The following is a 15,499-nucleotide window of genomic DNA, read 5'->3' on the forward strand; positions in this document are numbered from 1 at the left end:
TCAATCCTCTGTCCATCTTTTCCTCAGCTTCTATTCTTTCTCTGTTTAACATTTCCCTTCAGGTTTTGGCTGTCCTAATATCCCAGGCGTTCTACAGTATCTTTTCATCTAGCTTTGAGAGGTCTTCCATTCAGACATTTCCAAACTTTTCTATTCATATAGCTGATATTCTAAAAAGTGCTATCACCAATGATAGTTTGTGAAGAATGGATAACGCAATCACAAACATGATCACAGACATGAACGCAAATATGATGTCGATCACATTTGTCTTGTGATAGAATCATTTCCCAAAACCTATGATGGTCCTTGATTAAAATGCTCCATGACCAAATAAATTTGGGAACTGCAGCCTACCAAACTTGGAAATTCAAATCCACAGTGCAAATCCCATAGTAAAGAAACCTATTTAACATGGTGTCTTCCAAACATTCTTGAGCTGGGACCCCACATTTTCGTGAAATGCTTGTTAAACATGCTTGGAACATACCTTGAGAAACATTAGCTTAGACTCTACAAGTTTAAGCAACTTTCATAAAATAATTTGAAAGCCATCAATAGTTACATTTATGCAACCACAATGCTAATAAAGCAAACCCAGAATAGATTCCAAGTATGATTTATGATATTAATATGAAAAATGTATTTTAATAACCATTAAAAATAGTCACAAAGACTTAATTTGTTCATATTCTGAACTGTAAAATCTAATCAGGCTAGAGTGTTGCCTTCCATTTATGCCTCAGCACCAAAGACCTGTTATTGGTAAAGTTCCTCTCATGCAGACTGGAAAAATAACGCTGGCTATTTACACATTTATTGTTAGTGTATAGATCTTGGTGTTTTTGTAAATCTTTCCATGATTTGTTAAATAATTGATTTTTTTTCATAGAAGCAAGATCAAAGTCACTAACTTGTAACAATTAGAAACGATCATTACTGGTATCTTTAATGATTTGGCCTTCCTCAGATGGAAGATGTATTTATTTATTCATTCACTTTTTAACTATATATTTCGCAGGTACTGTATGCCAGACATTGTCCTGGGTCTTGAATCATCAGTGAACAAAACAGATAAAGATTTCTGCCCTAGTAAAACATATACTAGTCAAGGTGGGAGGGAGTGGAGGTTGTCAATAAATAATAAACATAATAAATAAGTAAATTATGAGTGTATTAGAAGATTATAAGTGTGAAGCAAAAAACGAAAATTGAGCAAGATGAGAGATTGGGAGAACGGAAAAGGGGAGAGGTGGCTACAATTTTAAATAAGGTGGGCAGCATAGGTCTCTTTGGAAAGCTGACATTTGAATTAAAATTTGAAATTAAAGGAGTTTAATATCTACGAGAATAGTGTTCTTATCAGAGGATATCGCCATGCTCAAGCTAGAAGAATGTCATGGCATGTCCAAGGAGAAACAAGGAAGGCAAAATGGATAGAAAAGAGTGAACACAAGGGAGAAAGGTAGGAAATGAAGCCAAATAGGTTAAAGAAGGACTTAAAAATATAAGCTCTTATAGGCCATTGTAAGGTAAGTACATTGGCCTCAACTCTAATAAAATGGGCAGCTATTGGCAGAACTTTAGGAGATAAGTAACATGATTAATTCACATTTCATAGGAATTAAGCTATCCATTGCTGAAAGTAGACTGCAGAGGCACAGAAAGAAACAGGGAGTCCAGCAAAATGCACAGTAACCATGGAGGCGGTGAAAAGTATTTTGACTCTGGATATTTTGAAGATAGAGCCAAAGAGATTTCCTGGAGACTTGGTTGCAGGGTGTGTGTGTGTGTGTGTGTGTGTGTGTGTGTGAGAGANATGACTAAAATTGTAGAGTTGCCTTCAAATGATATGAGAAAGATTCTCAGTAGAGAGAATGAAGGGAAGTATCAGAAGCTCAGGTGTGGACATAATGAGTTAGACACGTCTTAACCATTATCCATCCAAGCGGAGATGTCGGTAAATAGTAAAATATATAAATCTGGCGTTCAAGAAGAAGTTCTGAGCTGGAGACATACTTTGGGCATTGTCATCATTTAGGCAGTTTTAAAAACATGAGACTAGATAGGACACTAAATATGTGAGTATAAATGGAGGAAAAAAGAAGATAAATAACTAAAACTGAGGCACTACAGTATTAAGCCATTGTGGAGAAAGGGAGACAACCATCAGGGAGACTGAAAAGGTGTAGCCAGTGACAAAAGAGGAAAACCTAAAGAGACTGATGTCCTCAAAGCCATTAAAAGTATTCTAATGAAGTTCATGAAGCCAACTGACAACCTAATCTAGCAACATGGAGGTCTTTGGTGATCTTGGCAAGAGTTTCCCTGGGGTGGGGGTGGGAGGGCAGTGGAGTAAAACTAACTGAAGGAAGCTTAACTGAAAATGAGAAGACAAAAATTGGAGGAAATCAAATGTAAGTAACTCTGAGAAGTTCTCTTTCAAAAAATAGCCAAGAAATGGGGATATATATTGCACAGATGTGGTGTCAAAAGATTTTTTATGTAACATGATAAAAAGAATAGCATGTTGGTTTAGGGATGGAAAGATCCATCAGAGTGCAAAAATATTGATGATGCAGGAGAGAAGGGAGAGAGTTGCTAGAAATAAGTCCTTGAGTTGGCAAAAGAAAATGGAGTCTTTTGCACAAGACTCTCCTAAAAGATTCAAACTGTCATCGGACATTGATTTCCAGGCATCTTTTGGCATCTTCACAGAAGTGTGAGTAAAATTAATGAACACAAATATATTTTTATGACATTTCTCTCTTATTTGTAAGGTAAGAACTCCTTAGGGAATGTACCCCTCCTCCTTGGATTTTGGTAATTTCATATAGAATTAAGAACTAATAAATATGTACCACTTTATTCATGTAGAACATATTAAAAGTATGAAAGAATTGCTAGATAAAAGAATTCACTCATCTTTTTTCCTAATAAAATTTTTTAATGTTTATTTACTTTTGAGAGACAGAGCACGAGTGCAAGAGGGGAAGTGGGTGGGGGAGACACAGAATCCGAGGCAGGCTCTAGGCTCGAAGCTGTCAGCATAGAGCCTGATGAGGGGGTCCAACTGACAAACCATGAGATCTTGACCTGAGCTGGAATCGGATGCTTAACTGACTGAGCCGCCCGGGCACCCCTCTCTTTCAAAACTATGCCCAGAGAGATAGTAATCATGAAAGAATTTAGATAAATAATAAAACATGTATTAATCACAGTCTGCTAACAGCTAAAAATAGTAACTACAGTATATTTTGGTGCGGTTCCATGAAGGATGGAGACCAGGTGGTCCAATTTGCTCCCATTTCTCTTGTGTTGGACCTTTGCAATGTTCACCACCTTTTAAAAGTTGGCCTCTAATTAGTCAACTGGAAAGTGGCAAAGTTGGAGGAAAGGTGAAGAACCCGGTAGGTGGAGGAAGTAGAATTGCTTTTATATGCCACAATCTAGAAGTGACTTCACTTCTGCTCAAACTCTGTTGGTTAGAACGATTCACATGGCCCTACTTAAATGCTAGGAGGCTAGGAAATGCAGTTTAAATCGGTGCTCGAGGGGCGCATGGGTGGCTCAACTGGTTAAGCATCTGATGCTTGGTTTCGGCTCAAGTCATAGTCTTGCTGTTCATGAGTTCAAGCCCTGTAACTGCCTCTGTGCTGACAGTGCAGAGCCTGCTTGGGTTCTTTCTTTCTCTGTCTCTCTCTCTGCCCCTCTGCAGCTCATACTCTCTCTGTCTCAAAATAATAAACTTAAAAAAATAAATGTGTGCTAAAAAAGAAGTAAGGGATTTGGTTAGCATCTGTCCAGTCTATCAGAAAACACACATAATTTTATACCTTCATTTGAATTGTTAGACCTGAATTTCTTCAATCGGCTCATATACTGCCGTGCAGATCATGGGATAGTATACCAAGGTGTGATAGTGCGTGGTAACCATTGCCCAAGGATGACTATAGCATAATATGCCATTGTTGATTAAATTAAAAATTTTGATCCTAAAAGTCATCTAAGAAAGAAGTGTCACTGGAACCTTTTAAATTGTGATTGTCATGTACTGGGTATCAAGGAAATTAAACAAAATAAAGTTAGGTCTCTTTGGAAGATTTTGAGATCTTTTGAAGCTAGATCTCCTTTAAGGGATATTTCAGGGATATAGAATAGGATGTGAAAAAGATTCAGGCCAAAGAGAAGTGTGGGAAATTCAAATAGTTTCTGGAAGTAGGATGTGTATGGGGGAGTATAGAATCTGAGAAATATGCTCAGGCTCTTTTTCCAAGTCTCTGTCTACTATTCTAGGAATAAATGTTTTATCTTCCATTGGGACATCACTTCAAAACAAAACACAAGACCAATGTAGCACAACATATGTACTTTGAGAACAGTGCTTATCTGCAAATAACATGAAATAAGATAATGTCTTTATATACAGAACATTCCTATGTCATCCTTTTCTGTCAAATACACATTCAAAGAATACTTATCAGTCTTATAAGATTTCTGCATTCCAAATAAGGAAATCATAGTGTGGCAAAATTTCAGATGATGAATTGTCCGACGAGTGCCCTCTCTGGCAATCAGTACACTGACTGGCAGTATGAGATCCTAGCAATTGGAATGGGGGCACCTGAGAAAAAGTATACTAGTTGGTAAACCCTCTCACTCTAGAGCAAACATTACTGCTTTTCCCTTCCCACTCTCCTGTCAAAGCTATGATTGATGGCACTTCCCTTTGTAAAAGGAATTTAACTGGAATGGAACTTCAAGATGAGAGACTCCCTGATAACTCATCACAATGCCCCCCCCATTCATGACCATTAAAATTCCATTAGCAGAAGATTGATCAAGCCCTAAAGAATGCTGCTAAGATAGCTTCGTGGAAATGACCTATGGGTAGGTAGGCCCAAAGACTGGATGAGCAACATTAGATTATTTTCAAAGTACTTATTAGGTAGAATTTTCATTCTGAATAAGATACCACTGAAGCATTTTTCCCTGCTCCTCCCTGCTAAACACAGGTAAAAATTCTTGAAATGATGTAAGAGACAAACAAAGGAATCTCTAAAAGGTGATACTAAAAAGGTAAACTAAATCCATAGTCACAAAGATTCACTCCATATTTTCTTCTAAGACTTTTCTAGTTTTACCTCTCATGTTAGGTCTTTCCTCTGTTTTGTGTTAAATTTTGGGTAGAGTGTGAAGCAGAATGTCTGAATTCATTTTTTGCATATGAATATCCAGTTGTGCCGGCACTAAAAAACAAGTAACAAAGGAAAAAGTAGATAAATTAGGTTTCATCAAAACCAAAACATTGCACTTCAAAGGACGCTATCAAGAAACTGAAAAGATAAGCCACTGAATAGAAAAAAAATACTTGCAAAATATATATCTGATAGGGTACTTGTACCTAGACTATATAAAGAACTCTTACATCTCATTGATAAAGACACAAATAGCCAAATATAAAAACAAGGAAGGGGTTGGAAGACATTTCTCCTAAGATACATAAATAAAGGGTCAATAAACACATGGAAAGATGCCCAAAGTCATTAGACATTAGGCACATGTGAGTCAAAATCAAAATCAGAGTGTAATTATTATTTCATACTCAATAGGGTGGCTAGAATCAAAAAGAGACAACAGCCATTGTTGGTAAAGAAGTAGAGAAGTCAGAACACTCATATGCGGCTGGTGGGGTGCAAAATGTTACAGTCATTTTGGAAAACATTCTGATAGTTCCTTTAAAAGTTGAATATAATATTACCCTTTTGAGATAGCAGTTCTATGCCTAGGTATATACTCAACAGAAATTAAACATCTGTTCACATAAAAACTTATGTGTGAACATTCACACCAGCATTATTCATTATGGCCAAGTAGCAGAAACAACTCAAATACCCATCCACTGGTGAATGGATAAACAAAATATAGTATATTCATACCATGGAATATTACTAACCTATGTTTATTAAACATAAATCAGAACGAAGTACTGATAATATGCTGTAACATCGCTGAACCTTGGAAACATTAAGCAAAGCGAAAGAAATTCATCACAAAAGACCATGTACTATATTATTCCATTTATCTGAAAAGTGCAGAAGGCAAATCTATAGAGAGAAAAAGTAAATGAGTGGTTGGTTATGACTGGAGTAGAGGACAGAGGAAATGAAAAGATTGAGGGGTGATGGTATAAGGTTTCTTTTCTGAAGCAATGAGAAGCTTCTAGAATTGATGGTGATGATACTTGCACAACACGATGAATATAATGAAACACTATTGAGTTGTACACTTTAAGCGAGTGAATTTTATGGCATATGAATTATATCTTAATAAAACTAGTACCCAAAAAGCAGGAGTGGCAATATTAACAGCTAATAAAGTCGGCTTCAGAATGAAGAGAATTACTTACTACAGAGGAACATTACCCAATGATAAAAAGATGGGTCCACCAGGAAAACATGACGTTCATCCCAAATAACAGAGTCTCAAGATACATGAAGCAAAAACATAGATGAAAGGAGAAATAGACACATCCATAATTATACTTGGGACTTCCCATGCAACTTTCAGCTACTGATAGAAGTCTGTGATAGAAAATCAGCAAGGATATAGATTATCTGAACAATGCAATCAGCCAACAGCATCTAAATGAAATATATAGAACACTTCACCAAAACAGCTGAATACATATCTTTTTTCAAGAGCTCATGGAACATCTACCAAGATAGAACATATGGACCATTAAACAAAGCTCAAATTGAAATAAATTGAAATAATACAGAGTAAGTTCTCTATCACAGCAGAAAAAACATAGAAATCAATAACTAGGGAGACAACAGGGAAATTTCTAAGCACAGGAAAATTAACGACACACTGACAAATATCTCATGGTTAAAGAAGACTCAAAAGAAATTTAAAATACACAGAATGGAATGAAAATGAAAACAAAGGGCACCTGGGTGGCTCAGTAGGTTAAGCATCTGACTCTTGATCTCAGCTCAGGTCATGATCTCACAGTTCCTGAGTTTAAGTCCCGTGTCGGGCTCTGCGCTGACAGCATGGAACCTGCCCAGGATTCTCTCTCTCCCTCTCTTTACCCCCCCTCCCCACTCCTCTCTCTCTCTTTCTCTCTCTCTCTTCCAAAATAAATATATAACCATTAACAGAAAGGAAATGAAAACAAAATTATCAAAACATATGGGATGCAACTTGAGCAGCGCTGAGAGGTAAATTTATAGCAGTACATGTTTACATTACAAAAGAGGAAAGATCTCCGTTAATAACCTAAGTTCCTACTGAGAAACTAGAAAAACGAAGAGCTAAATAAACCCAAAGAAAGTAGGCAGAAAGACTACGCATGAGAGCAAAAACCGTTGACATTGAAAATAGGAATGTAATTGAGAAAATCAAGGAAACAAAAAGCTGGTTCTTGGGGAAAAAAATCGACAAAACTCCAAGTCCTTAGCAAGGCTGACAAGACTCAATATAGAGAAGACACACTTCCTCCAGTATCGGGGATTAAATAGGACGTATCACTAGGGGTCCTGCAGCCTTTAAAAGGTGAGTAAGGGGGAGGAGGGGGCAAGATGGCGGAGAAGTAAGGAGCTCCGCACTTGCACTCGCGCCCATACATCACACAGANGTGAGTAAGGGGATGCTATGTCCCTACACTTGTAGAGTTCATTCTCTAGGATGTGTGTCTCATGGTAAACGAGCAAGCAGGTTTAAGAAACAAGAAATGCATCTGGTAGCAATATGGCCATGATAAAAATATCTCAGGGTGAGGGGGGAAAGTGACCAGGTAGTGATTTGAGATGGAGTGGCCAGAGGAAGCCTCCACAGTGCTGATGTTCAAGCTAAGAGCTAAATGGAGAAAAAGAAGCCATCCTGAAAAGCTCTGGGTGAAAGGGGAACTTTCCAGGCAGAGGTGACAACAGGCACAAAGGCCCTGAGGCATAGAAGAGCTTGGTATGCCTTAGGATTAGAAGAAGGTAACTGACTGGCATCTGTTGAGCAGGAAAGACACCGGCAGCGTGTAAGAAAGGTCACCAGAGGACAGAACAGGTGACACTTGCTAGACCAGGGGCAGGATTTCAATTTGTATCTGTTGTGAAGGGGACATTTTGCAGGAGCTTTATTTTATTTTATTTTATTTTTATGTATATTTATTTTTCAGAGAGAGATAGAGAGAAAGAGAAAGAGAGAGCACAAGCAGGGGAGGAGCAGAGAGAGAAGGAGACACAGAATCCCAAGCAGGCTCCAGGCTCTGTGCTATCTGCACAGAGCATGACACGGGGCTCGAACTCACAAACAGCAAGATCATGACCTGAGCTGAAGTCGGATGCCTAAGCGACTGAGCCACCCAGGCGCTCCAATAGCAGGAAAGTGACTTCTTCCAAACCATGTTTTAAAACTCAGTATGGGTGGGGCACCTGGGTGGCTCAGTTGGTTAAGCATCTCACTTGGGCTTAGGTCACGATCTCCGCATTCATGAGTTCGAGCCCGATGACGGCTGACACCTCAGAGCCTGGAGCCTGCTTGGGATTCTCTCTCTCCCCCTCTCTCTGCCCCTCCCCTGCTCATGTTCTCTCTGTCTGTCTGTCTCTCTCCAAAATAAAGAAACATTAAAAAAATGTAAAACTCAGTATGGTTGCTTTTGGAGAATGGATGAAGCAAGAATGGAGAAAGAGACCCATTAAAAAGTTGTTGCCACAGAGGTGGTAATAGCGTGGCTGAGGCTTTGAGCTATGGGGGTAGAGAGAACTGGACAGATTCAAATATATTTTGACAGGCGATAGCTTTTTACCCCAACATTAAAATTTAGAAGAAGGAATTACACTACTACATTTTCTCCCTCAATGCAGACTTCCTAACAATAAGTCTCTCTTGTTTTCCTGTCTACAGTTATTATGTATTTTCTTGACTTTATCATGATTCATACTGATACCGTGTCCAAAGAGAAATAAGTAATAGGTTCCACATTTATTATTACAAAAGAAAAAGGCTTAAAATGTTTAAAAGAACATTTCTCTGCCAATTTCAGCACTCAATTTAAGCTGAAAATTCTTCTTTTTGCTGTTGATAAGTGTTTCCAAACAACTGCTTTCTCACAATAGGATTCCATAGTTTCCGTCTTAATTCTCATATAGCACTTTGTATAATAAGACTGGCATCACAATCATGTGGAAAACTGTTTTGGTTTTACCATGACCCTTATCAGCTAAGATTTTTTTCAGGTTCATTTATATGACATGACCATCTGCATGAATAAAAAGAAATAAATAGGATTTACTTGTAAAAGATCGAACATACATGATTTTCAAAGCGGACCCATAGTTAATATTAGTTATGCCAGAAGAATACTATGAACCCTTGAAAGACAGTCATTAACAGAGTTTTGTTTGTTTTTGACAGCATATGATTTTGTAAATGATCTGGCTAAAGGAAGAAGTGCTAAAAATCTACAAGCATAATCTTATGGAACAATAATGTGTTTCTTAATGGCTTGGACATGTAACTCTTAGGTCAAGAGTGGAGATTATATATATTTTTAAGTTTTTTGTTTATTTACTTTTAAATAGAGAGAGAGAGAGAGCATGAGAAGGGGTGAAGAGAGAGAGAGAAAGAGAGAATCCCCAGTAGGCTGGGCTTGTAAGCATAGAGCGCCATGTGGATCTCACACTCACGAACCGTGAAATCATGACCCGAGCCGAAATCAAGAGTCCAACACTTAACTGACTGAGCCACCCAGGTGCCCCAAGAGTGGAAATTCTCTTTACTTCCTTCTGTGTCCCAGGCAGGCAGGAGAGCCCAGGGAAGACAACAGAGAGCTGGGTATTTATAGTTCCATCATCATCTCCAACCTACTGAAAGTACGAGCTACTGTACTGCATTAAACAACTGGTCTTTCCCAAAGCATGACCTAGACTTTTTCATGCTCATAACTCCTGTCAGTTTCTGTCTTTTCATCCATGAAGACAGAGAATGACTTCTCTGAGCTGCATATCAGAGCCAAAGGCTTAATAAACTACCAAGTGACATTCTTATTATGTTTTAAGTGCTTTTCTTGCGTTTCCTAGTTCAATCATGCTTAACAGGAAAAATTACTTGCTCAGATGGAAGTTTTAATTAATAGTCATACCAAAACGAAGCCTAGATTTGGACGCATCTTAGCAAAGAAAACTCTTGAAACTGATAAACTCTGGTGTTCAGATTTTCACTATCATTAAAGAAAAACTCTCTTGAAAAATGTCTCAGCAACGTGACTTTGTGTTAACGGACACTGGTAAGATGTGCCCCGATAGAAAGAAACGTTTGTCGATGCTGTACACGCACATTAGCAATCCGGGACCATGTAGCTGAACTAAAAAGAAAGCTCCATTTCAAAAATGATATTAATTCTTAAATTCCGCGTTAGGAATAAGACAAATCAGAGATCCTTGCTACTATCATTCTTTTATTGGTTAATTTGATGCACATTTTTCGTCGAAATATTAACATGTCAGGCACTGTTCTGGGTACCAGGAATACAAGCTATGAATGAAGCAAAGCCTTCCCCTCCTAAAGTATATATTCTAGAGGGCCTGCCAATATAGACAGGAGAAATCATAGGCTGTATTAGGTGATAAAGCTCACAAGGGTCTTTGGCTCCCACCTGACCCTTATTGGGCTTTTCTGAGCAACTTCTTGCAACATCCCTTCTGGGTGGACATGCAGTTAGGACACCGATGCTGCTGGCCCATCGCTTCCCCGGGAGAACGTGGTGACTGACTGTTGCCCCCCATCCCTGTCTCAGCTGTCCTTGGACTTGCCCTCCGGGGCCACTGCAGACATCTGCTTCCCTCCTAGCAGCAGCTGAAGGAGCAGGGCAAAGCGCCTGCCAAGTTCTAAAACTTCCAGCTCTGACCCGTCTAACCAACCTCATCCTCGAATGTTCTGCCAAGCCCCAGCACCCTTCCCCAGCTGCCCCCCCAAATCATGGCGTCTGCTTTCTGACCCCCTTCTCTCAGATCCACCCCCCGCCCCCAGCTGGCTCCTTTTCGTTACCCAAATCTCAACTCAAATATCATCTCTTCACAGAGGGCTTTGTTGATTGCATCATTATAAAATGTGTGAAATGGGTGAAGGGGAGTGGAAGATACAGGTTTCCAGTTGTGTAGTGAGTAAGTCGCAGGGATAAAAGGTAAACCATAGGGAATACAGCCAGTGGTGTTGTAGTAGCGCTGTATGGTGACAGATGGTAGCTACACTTGCGGTGGGCATAGAATAACGTAGAGATAATTTGAATCCCTATGTTGTACACTTGAAACTAAAGTAACACTGTGTGTCAACTATACTTCAATTAAAAATAAATTGATTTAAGAAGTAAATAAGAGGGGCGCCCGGGTGGCTTAGTCAGTTAAGCGTCCGACTTTCGCTTNGATGGATAGATAGATGATAGAAGGATGGATAGATAGATAGATAGATAGATGATAGATAGATAGATAGATAGATAGAATGATAGATAGATGATAGAAGGATGGATAGATAGATAGATAGATGATAGATAGTTAGATCACATCACATTATCAAGTTCTCTTTATTTATTTCTTATCTGAAATTACTGTATGTTATTGTTACTTGATTCCTGTGTGTCTTCCAGACTAGCTACAAGCTTCACAACAGAAAGGACCTTGTCTGTCTTGTTCACTGTAGCCTCTCCAGCACCCGGAGTGGTGTCAGAGACACAGGAGGCACTCAGTAAGAGTTACAAAATGAGTGAAATGAATGTTACTGCTACTGTACATTTCCTTTTCTCAGGCTGGCCCCTTGGATTGCTCTTTCTCATTCATACGTGTGATTCTTATATCATTCCAGAAAAACAAAGTTGGAAAGAATTACACACATTAAAGAGAAGCAACTTTCCCCTGCTTGGATCAAGTTATTATAAGATGAAGTTCTTCCTCACCTCTCCTTCCAAACTTGGTCTTCATTGCCAAATAGTTGCCCTTAAAAATTTAATTCCAGAGTTATGCCGCATGAAAGTATTCATTTTCTTCTACAGAATAATGCATTTCCTGTTTGATATCCCATAGCATATTGCCTCTATCGGCAGAGCAAAGCCTATGTGACAGTGAAAATGAAGTGAGAAAAGAGTCATTTCCAATTTCCTGCTAGAAGGAGTCATTAAACTATACAGCAAGATACCTGTCTTCAGGTTTGTCACCAAAAGTAAGTAACTGTTTCCATCAAAGAGAATCAGAAGTTCCATTGTTTTTAATGCAGAGTACAAATCACTTAGCCCAAAGAGGAAATATGTTTAGAATATTTAAGTTAAAAAGAAAGAGCCAGGGTGCCTGAGTGGCTCCATCAGCTCAGCATCCAGTTCTTGATTTCAGCTCAGGTCACTATCTCACAGCTTGTGAGATCTAGCCACACATCGGGCTCTGCACGTCACACAGTGTGGCTGGAGCCTCCTTGGGGTTCTCTCTATCCCTCTGTCTCTGTTCCTCCCCCATTTGCATGCTCTCTCTGTTTCACAAAAATTAATAAATATTAAAAAATTATTAGAAAAAACCAGAGTCATGGCATCATCTTTAGAGTTTAAAAATGAGACAGGCTGGATATGTCACCAAAGACCTGAAAACAAAACAAAATTAAATAAATTGGGCCTCATCAAAATTCAAAACTTTGTTAGTCAAAGGACATTACCAAGAAAGCCAAAGTCAAAATGGGAGAAGAGATTTATGAATCATATCTGGTAAGGGTCGAGTGTCCAGAATAAAGAACTCTCGCAACTCAACAACAAAAAGGCTAACAACCTAATTTTAAAATGGGCAAACGACTTGAAGAGACATTCCTCCAAAGAAGATATACAAATGCCCAACAAGCACACAAAAAGATCTTCGACATCATTAGTCAATAGGAAAATGGAAATCAAAACCACAGTGAGGTATCATTTCACACCCACTAGAGTGTCTTATAAATTTTTCTAGTGGAAAATAAATGTTGGCAAGGATGTGGAGAAACTGGAGCCCTTACACCATGCTGGTCGGAATGCAAAACAGTGCAGTCACCATGGAAAAGAGTTTGGCAGTTTCTCAAAGGCTAAACTTGGAATTAACCTACAACTCCACAATTCTTCTTCTAGGTATATACATATCATACACACCTGATGTACTGACATGTCCATCATTGCTTCTATCCTAGGGCACTATGGTTAAGGTCCCTGCCTCCTGTTTGCCTGACAGCTTTAGGTCTGTTCACTTTCTCCCAACATTGTTTCTTGCCTTAAGAGCGAGGAATTGATCTACTGTATTGGCACAGTAACGGGAGAAAGGAAACTGTGAGTCTCTCCTTGGGCCATCTGCATGAACACCTTACTTAGTTGCTCCCTCTCTGGAATCTTGCCAAGTTTATAAGATTCTAATCAAGGAGATATGCTCCCCTACTTCTCTTATTTTTCCTTTTTCTTACCTCTTTTTTATTTCCTATCCCGGGAAATCTTTTTTTTTTTTTAATTTTTTTTTTAATGTTTTATTTATTTCTAGGAGAGAGACAGAGAGAGAGACAGCGCGAGCAGGGGAGGGTCAGAGAGAGAGGGAGTCACAGACTGAAACAGGCTCCAGGCTCTGAGCCAGCAGTCAGCACAGAGCCCGACGCGGGGCTCGAACCCACGAACCGCGAGATCATGACCTGAGCGAAAGTTGGCCGCTTAACCGACTAAGCCACCCAGGCGCCCCCCGGGAAATCTTTTTTGAGTTCCTGAACAAACCTTCCCATTCCTAATCTTATTTTTCTCAAAAGTTCCTATTTATTCTGAATTTTTTGGCTTCCAACACAATTGTCTTGAATTAGTTTAGGTAATTAAAACCAAAGAAATGCCAGAGAATTTTGGTCTCTATTTCAGACCAGACAATATATCTATATGATTCAACAAACCAAGTCAGCTAGAATTGGGGGTCAGAAAAGGTAACATGGAAATAAAAGGAAAAAAAAATAACTCGGTAGTAACCTGCCACATAGGTCTCCATTTTATGATCAATATTACAGAAAAATACTTTTACTAGCAATATATGTTTGAGAATTTAAATAAACAATACATGTATGAAATGTATAGCATAATGGTTGGTGCATTATGAGCTTCTTAAGTAATAGTCTTAGCATTAGAAGAAGAAATGCCAGTAATAATAGAAGTATGTTATATAATAAAGGTAATAGTAGGTGTGTAAATTCCCAGTTAGCTAGACATTTAAGAACAGAATTCTGTATACCTGTGGATGAATTATGTCAAAAATATTTGAATTCTCTGTTGGTAATTCATTAAAAGAGGAACCTAGATTTTTTTTCTACAGGAATGAGAAAGTGGGTAGAAATTGGCATATTTAAATTATGATGAGATAAGAGAAAGAAAATATAGTCCTATGAACTTCGGAGGAGAACATGTGTACTCATTTATTGAGGAAATCAGAAAAAAAAATTTTAAAGTAAAGAAGTCAGAAGAACAATCTAGACAAAGTGAGACTGCTCAATATGATGCAGAAGCAACAGTCTCTCAGAAATAGAAGCAACAATCCACCCCAGACAGCCAGATGAAATGAAAGGGGTAAAAAAAGAAAGGACCACAAGAAAAATAAAATTGTGAGAACTGAATAAAACTCTCCAATCGGATACAAGACAGTAGAATTAGCGCTGTAGAAAATCACTACAGTAGAAGACGCACTTTTGAATCTCTTTAAGAATCCAGGGAAGAAAAAGATCAAGGTGAAGTCATTATGTAAGGAAAATAAAAGTGAACACATAAAATAGATATAATTGTATTACAAAAATTCAAATAACAAAATAGCAAACTATGACAGTAGACACAGAAACTATAATCAGAGATATAATTGAAGAAAAGTCTCCAGACAGAAATAGGCAGACTTCAATGGCAAATCATCAAGCAAGTTTTCTCTCAAGTGCTCATCACTTGGCCTCATCCAGGTTACTTATTTTTAATTCCAAAGATTAAAAAAAAAGATCATCTAGCAATCATGGGGAAATAAAGTAAAAAAGTAGGGACAAAACATTCCTTATATTTCTCAGTGCAACACTAATTTCCAGGTCATAAAATGTTTGTAGAATTTTCAGAAAACAAGTTGAGAAGTAAGAATTATAAACAGCCAATTAATTTTTAAAATTTTTATTCAATCTATTTAAGCTAAAAGAAAAAACCCAGCTCATCTATTTTTCCCACACCCTACCCTATATGTCTGGTAACCACCAATTTGTTCTCTATATCTACGAGCTTGATTTCTTGCCTTTTATATTTCACATATATGAGAGATCATACAGTATTTGTCTTTCTCTGTCTGACTTAAGTGCTTAGCATAATGCCCACCAGGTTTACCATGTTGTGGCAAATGGCAAGATTTCACTTTTATTTATGGTTGAATAACATTCCCTATATACTATATATGTATATATGTGTATGTATATGTATATAGATATATGCATAGATGTATGTATAGATGTATAGATT

The sequence above is a fragment of the Crocuta crocuta genome, unplaced genomic scaffold (genome assembly GCF_008692635.1).
Source record: "Crocuta crocuta isolate KB4526 unplaced genomic scaffold, BGI_CrCroc_1.0 scaffold20, whole genome shotgun sequence".
NCBI lineage: Eukaryota > Metazoa > Chordata > Mammalia > Carnivora > Hyaenidae > Crocuta > Crocuta crocuta.